This window comes from Calonectris borealis, chromosome 10, assembly GCF_964195595.1.
Source record: "Calonectris borealis chromosome 10, bCalBor7.hap1.2, whole genome shotgun sequence".
NCBI classification, from domain to species: domain Eukaryota; kingdom Metazoa; phylum Chordata; class Aves; order Procellariiformes; family Procellariidae; genus Calonectris; species Calonectris borealis.
In genome coordinates, this window is record NC_134321.1 from 18,310,335 (window position 1) to 18,321,541 (window position 11,207).

At 51.1% G+C, this 11,207-nt stretch overlaps 1 protein-coding gene across 1 annotated transcript in view; it reads right to left on the minus strand.

Moving 5' to 3' along the window:
• SFMBT1 (Scm like with four mbt domains 1) overlaps window positions 1–3,611 on the minus strand; it is an 82,908-nt gene extending 79,297 nt beyond the window's left edge. Inside the window, exon 1 of the mRNA XM_075159227.1 lies at window positions 3,545–3,611. The gene's annotated coding sequence lies outside the window, so the exon portion shown is untranslated. The remainder of the gene's footprint in view (window positions 1–3,544) is intronic.
• Window positions 3,612–11,207: the final 7,596 nt, after the last annotated feature.

Genomic DNA, 11,207 nt, shown 5'->3' on the forward strand with positions numbered 1-11,207 from the left:
CCTTCAGGACAATTTCAGCAAGCATTTTAATCAAAACAAAACAAAACAAAACAAATCAACTCCCACCCCCTTGTTTTATCCCCCGACTTTTCAAGTAAGAAAGTAATCTTGAGAGGGGATTTTTAAAAAAAAAAAAAAAAGCTTTAGAAAGAAACACCACCCACCTCAAGTTTAAACTGATGACCTAAAAACTGATACCCATTTCCCAAAAGCAGAAGGAAATGAGCACGAAGTCAAGTCCACTACCAGCAGCAACATTGATGCACAAAGCTACCAAAACAAAGACGACACATAAATCTGCTAATCATCAAGCAAGATGAGTCAGATGGACAGCACAAAAGAAACACGTTATAGCTCCAGAAAACATCTGTAACTTAGACAAGCTACACAGTTTTAAGTCAATGATCAATCTACAAGATACAGAAATGCACACTTAAAAGGTCAAGAAAGCAAATCCGAAGACTATTCTGTAACACTAAGACTGCCATGATAATATAGGAACAATGGATGTAATGCAAGCCCTGTGTTTTTAGGTATCGAAAGCTCTTTCCCCAAAATGTCCCTTACTGAACACCTCCCAGGTTTCAATTTCTCCTGTACTTAAAAGACACTTTACTGAATTTAACATGAGCCATTTCACTGTCAACATGTTCATGTGTCTGAAGTGCATCACTTGTAGGACAATTACTTAAGTCAAGCCAGCGCAAAGCGACTGTATTGATGTCTGCATCACTGCATGATGATTGTGCCATGGCCAAACTTCACAACTGGAAGCACAGTAATGATGTTAAAGTGATTTCCAACAATAAATAGAGTGGATTCAAAAAGTAAGCATAACAGAAGGGCTAAGGTCTAGAGCTGTCACTGGTCTGCCATGAAACGACAACAAAAAAACCCTGTAACGTGTTACTAAAACATACTATGATAAATCTATTTTTGCAATACTCTTTAACATCTTCCCCAGGAGGCAATGAAAGGGTTCCCAGAATATAAAGATTACACCATGCAAACTACATCAGTCATTAACATGTCATCTTACACTTAACCCACTTTTCTTTTCCACACAGCTATTGCTTAGGAGATTTGCCAGGTTTAAGAGTCAGATAAGATAATTCAATACCAGCAAATTAATAGTAGAGGGGAAAAAAACTCTGAAGGAAAAACCATACAGATCAATAATTACTGAAATCCGCCACTGTTTCTCAGCTATCTATCTTGCATTGCTGTCCCCTGTGGAGAACGTGCATGCCAGCTTTAACATAACAGGATGCTTCAGTCTTTCAATGTAACTGCCCAGCAGAGACATACCCCAAACATGAGCAAAGCAATTCTCCCAACACTTCCATGCTAAGTCTTAGGTGTAAGTCACAAAAAAAGGTAGAGTGAGATCTATCAGTTTTATTTTGTTGTTTGTCTTGTCCACAAGCATCTTCCTGTTTTTTCACTAAAATAGGTTCTGGGAAGAACTAGATTTCATTTTCATCCTTCAATCACAGCAACAATTCACAAACCAAAAGTAAAAGAGGAAATGGCTGAACTGAAGGCAGGAAGCCCACTAAGTGTTCTTCCTAGAGATGATCTTTTAGATAGATAGATGCTTTTTTACTCTTTTTTAATTGTAAAATCCATGTCAGTACTACCTGCCACACAGGAAACCTATGTTTTCACAGTTAATTGATATATTTTCACCTTTATATTGATTTACTTTGCTCAAGAAGATGGCTATTTTGAAACAGCAATCACAGACCTTAGCGAGATCAGGATTCCATCCTGCCAGGTGCTGCAGACGCAACAAGTTACAAGCCCCTGCTCCAGTAAGAACAAGACTATTTCCCATTAACAACTTTTCCTCTTACAAATCAGACCAGTTTCTGACCAGTTCACATACATCGTAAACCTTAAGGAAGTTGCAAAACAATTTCTGAAGTTACAAGATGGGTTATCATTTTCTCCTGCGTGACTTTTGCACGGTGCACCTTATATTCTGCCTTACGGAAATGTTCGCTATGGTAACCTCCTGGGCTACTGACAGCAGCCAGCTCCCATGAAGGAAGGAACAGCAAAGAAACAGCAAGGTAGGCCTTTTCTTTTGCTGTAAAACCTCTCCCACCAGAATTCTGCTGTCAGAGCGGGTAAAACTGTCAGACATAAAGGTTACCATGTAAAACCATTTTATAATGGCAACAAGTTTCTCCAAAGTAGATATAATTGTTCCACTAAAGCACACATGTGACTCTGAAACAGGCATCACTGGCCTATTTCTGAATAAATACGGGCCTTGTGGAACTGCAATAGCGAATGTAGTTAAAAATTCACAATTAACTGCCCGCGTTGTTTTTCTTCTCCTTTCATTATTTCCACTGTGGAGGGGGGCGGGGGGGAGCCCTGGTAACAAGTTTGCAAAAGCCACAGACGGAAAACTTGCACAGTCCTTCCCATGCGGGCATTCCGCCCTCCCGTTTCCACCCGGCGCTGCCCGGGCGGGAGCCCTCCCGCAGTCGCTGCCCTAGCGTCGATCCCTCCCCAGCCCGAAGTTGGCGTCCCGGGGCATCCCCGGCACCTCGGCGGCCGCCCCGGCAGTGTCACCGGCGGCGGATTTACGACTTCAGGTGCAGAAGCGGCGGGCAGCGCAGACCGACTCCCCGAGAGACAAAGGCTCTCGCTCGCCGGAGCGCCGCCGGGCGCGGAGACGCCGGAGGTGCGGAGCGGCGGCGGCGGGCGCGGCGCGCACACAATGCCCGGCCCCGCGGCAGCGCAGGCCCCGCAGCGCGGGCGGCGGCGCTGCGGGAGAGCCGGCGGCGCGGCCGCGGAAGCGGCGCCCGCCCCTCTCCCCCCACACCCACCCACCCAGAACGGGAGGCGAAGAGCCGCCCGCTGACGGGCCACTTGACGGGGAGCGACGCCAGCCGCTGCTCCGGGCGGGACGCGCGCCGCGCCAAGCGGGGCACGGCCGCGCCCGGCGGGGGTGCGGAGCGGAGCGGGGTTTAAAGGTCCCCTTCCACCGCCATTTTGAGGGGGAGGGGGGCGAGCGAGAGGCGCTCGGTGGGCTCGGCCCCCCGCGGGCGTGGGCAAGGACCGGCCGCGCCGGGGCGGAGGCGCGGCGCGCACAAAGTTCCCGCGGGGGCCGGGCGGGCGGCGCGGGCCGGGCGCGTCCCCCGGCGGGCGCCCCCGCGGCGGGCGCGGGGCCGGGCAGGAGGGCAACTTCGGCCCGAGCGCGCCGCGGGACGCCGCGGGCCCCAGCGGGCGCGCGCAGAGTTGCGCGCGGGCAGTTGCGCGGCGGCGACTGGCCAGCCCCGCGCATCGCTCCTCAGCGCGGGCGAAGGCGCGCTCCCCCCGCGCTGCCGCCGCCTCCCCGCCGCGCTCCGCCTGCCTCTCCCCCCCACTCCTCCTCCTCCTCCTCCTCCCTCGCCGCCTTTTTCCCGCATCCAAACTTCGGGAGCCCGGAAAAACCCTCCGGGCCTCGCGCCCCGCCGGCAAAACGCCCCCAACAGCTGCGCCCGAGGCCGCTCCGCCCGCGCGCGGGCGCCGCCGCCGCCCGCCTCACCTGCGGGGAGTTTTTCCAGCCCTGCGCCGCTGCCGGGGCTCGGGCTCCCCGGCGCTCCGCTCACTGCCTCATTCCAATATGGCACGGCCCGCCAGAGCGCATGCGCCCGCCGCCCGCCTGCCTCCCCCCCTCCCGCCCCTCCGCCCTCCCCTCCCCTCACGGCTTTTCGGGCGCTCCGGCTCCCTCCTGGCGCGGGCGCGCCGAGTCCGCCGCCGCGCCGCCGGCCGCGCCCCCGGGCCGCCCGCCCGCCCGGCCCCGCGGGGCCCGCCACCGGCCCCGCCCCCGCCGCGCTGCCCCGGGCTCCTGCCCCCGGACACCTGCTCCCGCCGCGCCGGGGGCAGCGCGGGCTCGGCCGCCGGTAACGGGACGCGCCGCCGCCGCGACTCTGCCGGGCCGAGGCGGGGCGGGGCGGGGCAGGCGTCCCCGCCTTGCCCGGCCGCCTTCGCTCCGCCGCCGCGGGCAGAGGCACAGCCCGGCAGGCGGCCGGTCCCTCCCGCGGGATGCGCCGTCCCGTCTCCATCCCCCCCCGTGCCCCGGCGAGCACTCAGCCCCCCTCCCCCTCGGAGATAAGTCGGCCCCGTCGGCCGGGGCGCGGGGCCCGCCGGTGCCCCCCGCGCGCAGCCGCGACCGCGACCCTCCTCGCGGGGCCGCGCAGCCAGCGGGCCGCGCCGGCGCCGCAGTTTGCGGCGAGCGGGCGGGCGGGAGGCAGCGGTCCCCCCCCCCCCCCGCCCCAGGGTGGAGACCGGCGCCCCGCGCACTCGCTGCTGCTGCCCGCGGCGCGGCGAAGCGAAAGAAAAAGGAAGCGGGTTGTGCAACACCGCGCTCCTCCTGCCCGTGCGGCGGAGACGGAGGGGTGGGAAGGGAGCGCCCCCCCGCCCCGGTCCGCGCAGGCGGTCCAGAGCGAGGCGGTGGCCGGTAACGAGCCGGTCGGTCAGCGGGAGCTGAGTGCGGAAAGCCCTTGCGCTCCCCAGGAGCGCATCCGCCCGCCTGCTGCGGCGGCGGCGGGCCGAGACGGCGGCGGGAGCGCTGCTGCCGCGCTCCGCTCCGCGCCGGTCAGCTCGCCGCCGGGAGGGATGCGCTCCCGGGCCGCGGGCGCTCGGCCGGTTCGCCCAGCCCGCTCGCAGCGGGGCAGCCACCCGCCTTGCTGAACATCTACGGCGGGGATTATTCGCGCGTACGTGCCCCTCGCGTTGTGGTGGACACTAGTTGCTAGCAACTAGAAATAAGTGTTCAGAGGGGAAGAGCGGGCGGAATAGAATAAGCTGTAATCATTTGTCTCTGAAGTAGAGAAGTGCCAAGAAATAAATAGACCTAACAGTGCCGGAACAGCAGGCAGGAAGAGCAAATGTAACCATGAACTTGCTAATTACGCATCCAGCGGGCAAATTACACGCGCTGGTCTGTACGCGGTGGCATCGGGGAGACACGCCGAGCCCAAATGACTCCGAGCGATGCAGCGCTATACCAAGCAGGAGGTACACGGCCGCGCACCCTCACAGGAGAGATCTTGCTCTCCACGCACCGTTTCCCACTGGCTTAAAGTACGAAAAGCGGAGTCGTTTCCCCTCGCGCCCGGGAGGGAGCACAGCGCGCCCGGCCGCCCCGCGGCGCCCGGGGCAGCGGGGCCCACGCCCGGGCAGGGAGCCGCCCGGGGGCTCGGCAGCCGCCGCGGCGCTGCCCGAGGAAGGGCCCCCTCGGGGCTGGAGGGCTGCTTCCCCGCGATTCCGTCTCCCGGTAAGGCGAGCAAGGCGCGGCGGCGGCCCGCCCGCTCCCCTTCCCGCCGAGGGGCGCGGCGAGACCCGGGCCATCCGCTAGAGGGGGGTCTCGCCATGCCGATCCCCAGAGCCCCGCCGCGGCGGGCTGAGCCCCGGCGTCGGGCTGGCGCGGCGGGACTGACTATTCGGATTAAACTGCTCCTGCACCGCCTGAGTCCTGGCAGACAGCGGCTGGATAATCGAGCGCAGCTCTTGGCAGCCCCGGGCCGCCCCGGTCAGACACGCCGTGTCCGCGGGTCCCGAAGAGCATCTCCACATCCACCGCGAGTCACAGAAGCCACCCCCTTCCCAACGCACAAGCTCTAAGAAAATGAGGACTTTTTCTGCAAAAGCCCCAAGCTACAGTGTGCAACAGGAAGAAACCCACAAAAGTGAGAAGTACCGCAAAGTTCTCGGACTGGCGAGAGCAAGAAACATGCCCTTTCAAAATGCTCCGATGATCCTGGAAATTAGCCTTTTGGTACACACAACAGGGGAGGACAAGTAGCGTAGAAAAAGAAACGTGACCCGCACCAGTCTGAACCATGAAACACCTAAAAGGTCTGGTTTGCCACTGCACACTGACTTCTACGTCCTGTTAACTGTCAGTCACAGAAGAGTAGCTATTTACAAAATCTTCGACTGGCCAGCTGCATGATACATTAGCTTTGTGTCATCTGTGGTGATTTGGAGGGGGTTAAAAAGGCACCAAAAGGAAGTTGAATCTTCCTTTCTGGACCTTCTAGTGTGTTAGCAAACCTCCTGAAACACATCGCAAATACACATTTCATTGTACGGGGATTAAATCTCTTGATATCCCTTTGGCGGGAATGGCAATACACAAAACACCCAACACCATTTTATTGTCCAGTTTGGAGGATGACCTGGATAACTACGTTGCCATATGGGCACTCTGCCTTCAGACAGCCTTGCTGCTGTCTTCAAGGCTTTTCTAGTACCCACTCTTCTGAAACTAGAAACTTTCTAATTTCCAGTCTAAATGTATTCACTACCAATTTATAGCCATTTGTTCTTTACTATTATTACCCTTCAAATTAAATAATTTTGTCTTTCTGATATTTACCTAAAATGTCCCTATAAATAGCAATTAGATCATCATCTCTCAGTCTTTCTGCTGTGTTTTTAATTTTCTCTCTAAATAGGTTTTTCATTCTTCCAGCGTCCTCTATACCTTCCACCCTGCGTGCACTGTTCTTAACAACTGCCTTGTACAATGATATTAATACCTTGCCGTCTACTGAAAATACTTCACTCGATGCATCCCAGAATACATTAGCATTTTTAAGACCACATTACAGTGGCATCATAGTTATCCTACAACCAATAACGTGCCTGGATTCCTCTCCTCGTAATCTCACATTTGATGAACCTCTGAGCTTACTCGCAGTTATTCTAATTAATCTTTAAGTGCATGACTTCTTGCCATTATATTCCATCCCATTTCTGGTACTCCAGGCAATAGATCATCTTCAGCAATTGTGCTAGTGCAGTTTAAGAAGATACTATGCCTTAAAAAATGCATCTTGTCCTATTTTTAAGATTATTTACCATCCAGCCTGCTCAGAGGTTTCCCCTCTTCCATGGCAGCTCACTCTCTGTGCAACCCATCCACACACCTTTGACCATGTCAGAAAGGTGGCAAACACACTGTTCCTGTAAAGCAGGCTGCTCCTGAGCCTCTGTGAAACTTCCCGGCCCGAGGCTACCCACAAATTTGTCAATATGCTCCATTTCTTCAACCAAAGCTACCTTTGGCAACACGCTAATCTCCGAGAACCACAATGGTTCGCCTGTTGCCCTACAACCTCTTACTATGTTTTGGCACTTGTTTTTGTTTTGATGCAGACTGTGGTAGGCCATTTCTTCTACAAAATTAAATCTGAATGCTTCATGCAAAATAAGCCCCATGTCTTTTAGGATCATCAGCCTCCCAACCATTAAAAAATTATTTTTCTTGTTTACATTAAGTGATTAAAGAGGGAATCTAAATTTTCTGTAAATCCTCAGTACTTGAATCAGTAAGTCACATATCTTGATAGCATCACACCGCCTCTTCCTTCTGTCGTTCCCTCACATTAAGGAAAACCTTTTTTGAAGCTAAGTTTTCAAGCTGTGTGAACAGCATTAGATAATCAGTACCCAGGCGTAAGTGTCAGCCAGTTGTTCCCTAAGCAGGATTTTCTGCTCCTTTCAGTGAAACATTCAGCTTGGCTTTGTTTTGCCACATTAATTAGGACCACACTCCTATACACTGCAAGTGCCAAAAAGTCCCTCTTGACTGCACTGAACTTTTGAGCGCACTGACAGCAGGTTCAAGCCGCACATCTTTGTGCTGAGAAGTCGACTGGTGCGGGCTTGCAATCCTGTGCTTATACTTGAACGTAGCTCATGGAGCAGAGCATTCCCCTTCAGTGAAGCGGGCATAATTCAGTGGCAGGAACATTGCAAGTGTTTATGGAAGCAAAGCACAGAGGCGATTGCTTTAAGTTACGGACATATATAATTCAAATTAGATAGAAGTTGGTTAAAACTTTTTGTCCCTAGTTCTAGAGTAGAAGATTTGCTTGAGTAAAGATTGTGAGATTGGACCTAATATAGACAAATGAGTACCATATACTGGTCTTACTGGAATTACTATTTGTATCTTACGTGGGGAATCCAAGAGTGCTTCTGAAATCTTGGAACCCCTCACGACCCTCATCTGCAACCTAATCCCTTAAAGCGGCAAAAGTTAATGTTTGTGAAGGAAACAGGAGCATTACAAGAGCTGCAGGGCAAACCAACATGGCCCAGGATGCCCAAAGGGGAGCTGACACCAAGCCAAGTTAGTCTAACTCTTTACTCCACGGGGAGCTCGACATAGTGGTTTGAACTCATTAAGTTTTCCCTAAGTATAGAGACTTCCTCAGCAAAAGCTGTTGATGTTTAGCTGTTAGCTTAGAACTGCATGTCTTATTCCAAAACATACAGTATTTTACTACAGTGTTAAAGAACAAAAATTGCCAAAGTCTTTTTAACATTCAGTGCTTTCCACTGTTCCCATGGGCATCAATGTACAGCTCGTACTTTTAGGATACTAACCAGAGACATATGTTGAAGTATTTGCAGTTGCCATTTCTGTGGTCAATGAATCAGACTAACTCTAACCCAAAAGATAACCTCTGGTGGGTGACTGAGTGACATCCCTGGACTTCTACTTTGCTTTTCCTGTTTTCAGACTTTGTTTAGTCTGAAAATTATGTCAGTTTTAAAGTTGGTGAAAGGCTCAGCTGACAGCCCTGCGAAAGGCAATCTGTTCATCCCCAAAAGAACCATAACGCAGACACAAGGGAAGGGCCTCTCAGGCTCCTTCCTTTGCTGTTGCAGAAGCATGCTGATGGCACACAAGGTAAGTGCAATTCAGACCATCCATCTCCTTCAGTGGCCTTGTTAAAGATGCTCCTGCTGTTGTGTGCCGGTAGCTTATGGTGTGGACATTGGGGATGATAACAGTTATTGAGGCAACACTTCCCTTTGTTTCAAATATTCAAGACAGCTCTCTTTAAAAGGCATTTCGTTGGCATGCAAATATGCTTGATCAGGTTCAGCCATAGGATGGAAGGAAGAAACTGAGATCCAAGGGGTTTGCTCCATACCTTCTCTTCCCCACCTGCCTGTTTCCTGGTTTCAAGACTCCAGACTTGGCACAAGAAGGCTTCAGGGTCCATGTAGCTCCCTTATCAGTCATTTTAAGTAAGTGACAAAAAAGGCTACAGGGCCTTTAGTTAGATGCTCAGCAGCAGAAGAAAGCATCTGTAAACTGGTCCCCGCAGCAGGCAACACCCATCTTCCACCTTCTCTCCAGTTCAGCTTCTAGGCATGCTTTTTTATGCCTGACGGCTTTTTCCACCTGCATTTTTGCTTCTTTCTCATTTCACCTGACTGCTGTACACCCAATTTTTATTATTTCCCATTAATATCTACTGTACCTCACTTGCGTTGTTTGGTTTATTTTACACTACAATTAATTCCCAACACTGTAAGGAAAACAAGTTAATGAAAGAAACCTGGCTTTTATCAGCCATGATGCTGTTCACTTTACATATGTGTCATTTTCCTCTGCCCTTTGTATAGTCTATTTAGACTTAGCTTTTCAGAGTGGTTTTGCTTTAATCTGCACTTGTGCAACAGCTCCCCATATACGAGGTCCAGTGTTAGCTGGGTTCCCCAGGTTCATACGGTAATAATTAATGGACATAACTGACACAAAGTAGACTCCTTCACAACTTTACTTGAATAATGGCAGAAAGTTGAACCCTTCACCTGTAAAGGAAACGAGTCACTGATGAAGTGATATAAGCCTCAAGCTGAGCCTTACCAGAGTCCAGCATTTCAGATCTGGAATCCTGCTCTTTATTCTAAGTCTCCGTGCACACAGGTGGAGATAAAAGCACACAATCTTTCACATAGCTTAAATGCTATTCTGTAAAGGGGCATGTATAAATATTTTCTCCCTCCAGGCTACCAGCAGAAGAGGGCACTTTGAAGCTGTCTTTGGAAGTTTTATTATAATGTTGCCCCTATTAAGGGATACTGGCCACAGAAAGCAGTGCCATGCCATCCTACACCTTCCCCAGGCATGGTCTCTCCTCAACCTTCCTATGACTGGATGTTAGGATACTTGCCAGCTTTTCATAGTCTTTTCATAGCTAAACAGTTGAAGACTTTGCACATGTAAGGCACATTATACAGGTCACAACAGAGAGGGAAAAACTTCTCAGGCTAAAGCCTGGGAGAGTTGGGGGAAGAAACTGTAAGTAACCTTGCAGTTTTCCCAAGTTATTTATAGGCAGATGTGGTTGATGCCCTTTCTGCAGTTCATTATGTGTACCAAATAGGAAATGATTGCTAACTCTGCAGATCTGTGATACCTGATAAAATACAAGAAGATACAGCAAGCCCTGTTCCTCCACTCTAGTTCCTTCCAGTCCTTTCTTTCTTTTCTTTTCTTTTTTTTTTTTTGGTAACTAATCTCCTGAATGTTACCAGGCCTCCTTCTGTCTCCTGCTGCCTCTGGAAGCTCTCTGAGATGGCGCAAGTGAAATGCTTCATCACATAAGAAACAGTGAAGCAGTCCAAAGAGAACCTAACAATGACCTAACGAAAAGCCATCGCCCAGCTCTGAAGGTAAAGCTGGATTGAGAGCACTTCCCTTAGTACTTAAGTACTCTGCTAGCACAGGCTGTTCTAAACCCCAAGCCCATGTAATGTTTTCAGCACATTACAGCACGAACGGAAGTTGTTTGCTTCATACATTGACTGCATGCTGACATACAGTAGGATTTGTTTCTGGTCAAAGGCAAAATATTCTTCAGCAATTCGAGCTGATAGTTTTGAAGTTGTGCAGGTAAGAAGATGGTCACATCACCCAAGTACTGCACAAGTATCACCTGTGTTTACCAGCTATGAGAGTGCTGCTAGTTATCTAATGAATGTGTGAACTGCTACAAAATGCTTACTGACTGCAGTAAGAGATATAAAGATGCCCTTGGTCGCCACGGCACAAACTCCATGTGCAGAGCAGGGTTGGTGGCTGTGCTGTAGAGCAAGCTAATCCGCAGCATTAAAAACGGCCCAAGAATAGCCATTGGTATCAAGAAGATTTATTCAACCCCTCTGGCAACCATTCACAAGGTATGGTTAAGGCTGTGTTGCTCTCACATTAGAAGAAACCAACTCATATGAAACTAAAGTTCATTAGTTAATGAAGAAAACATTAATTTTTTTTTTGCAGTAAGAATAGTATGTTATAGAAAAGATTTGTTTCATTTCACCATAAGGTCAGGCTTCCTGGAGTGGCTGGATAGATTTGGATTCTCGTATTACAATCAGATTGCACTTCTCATTAA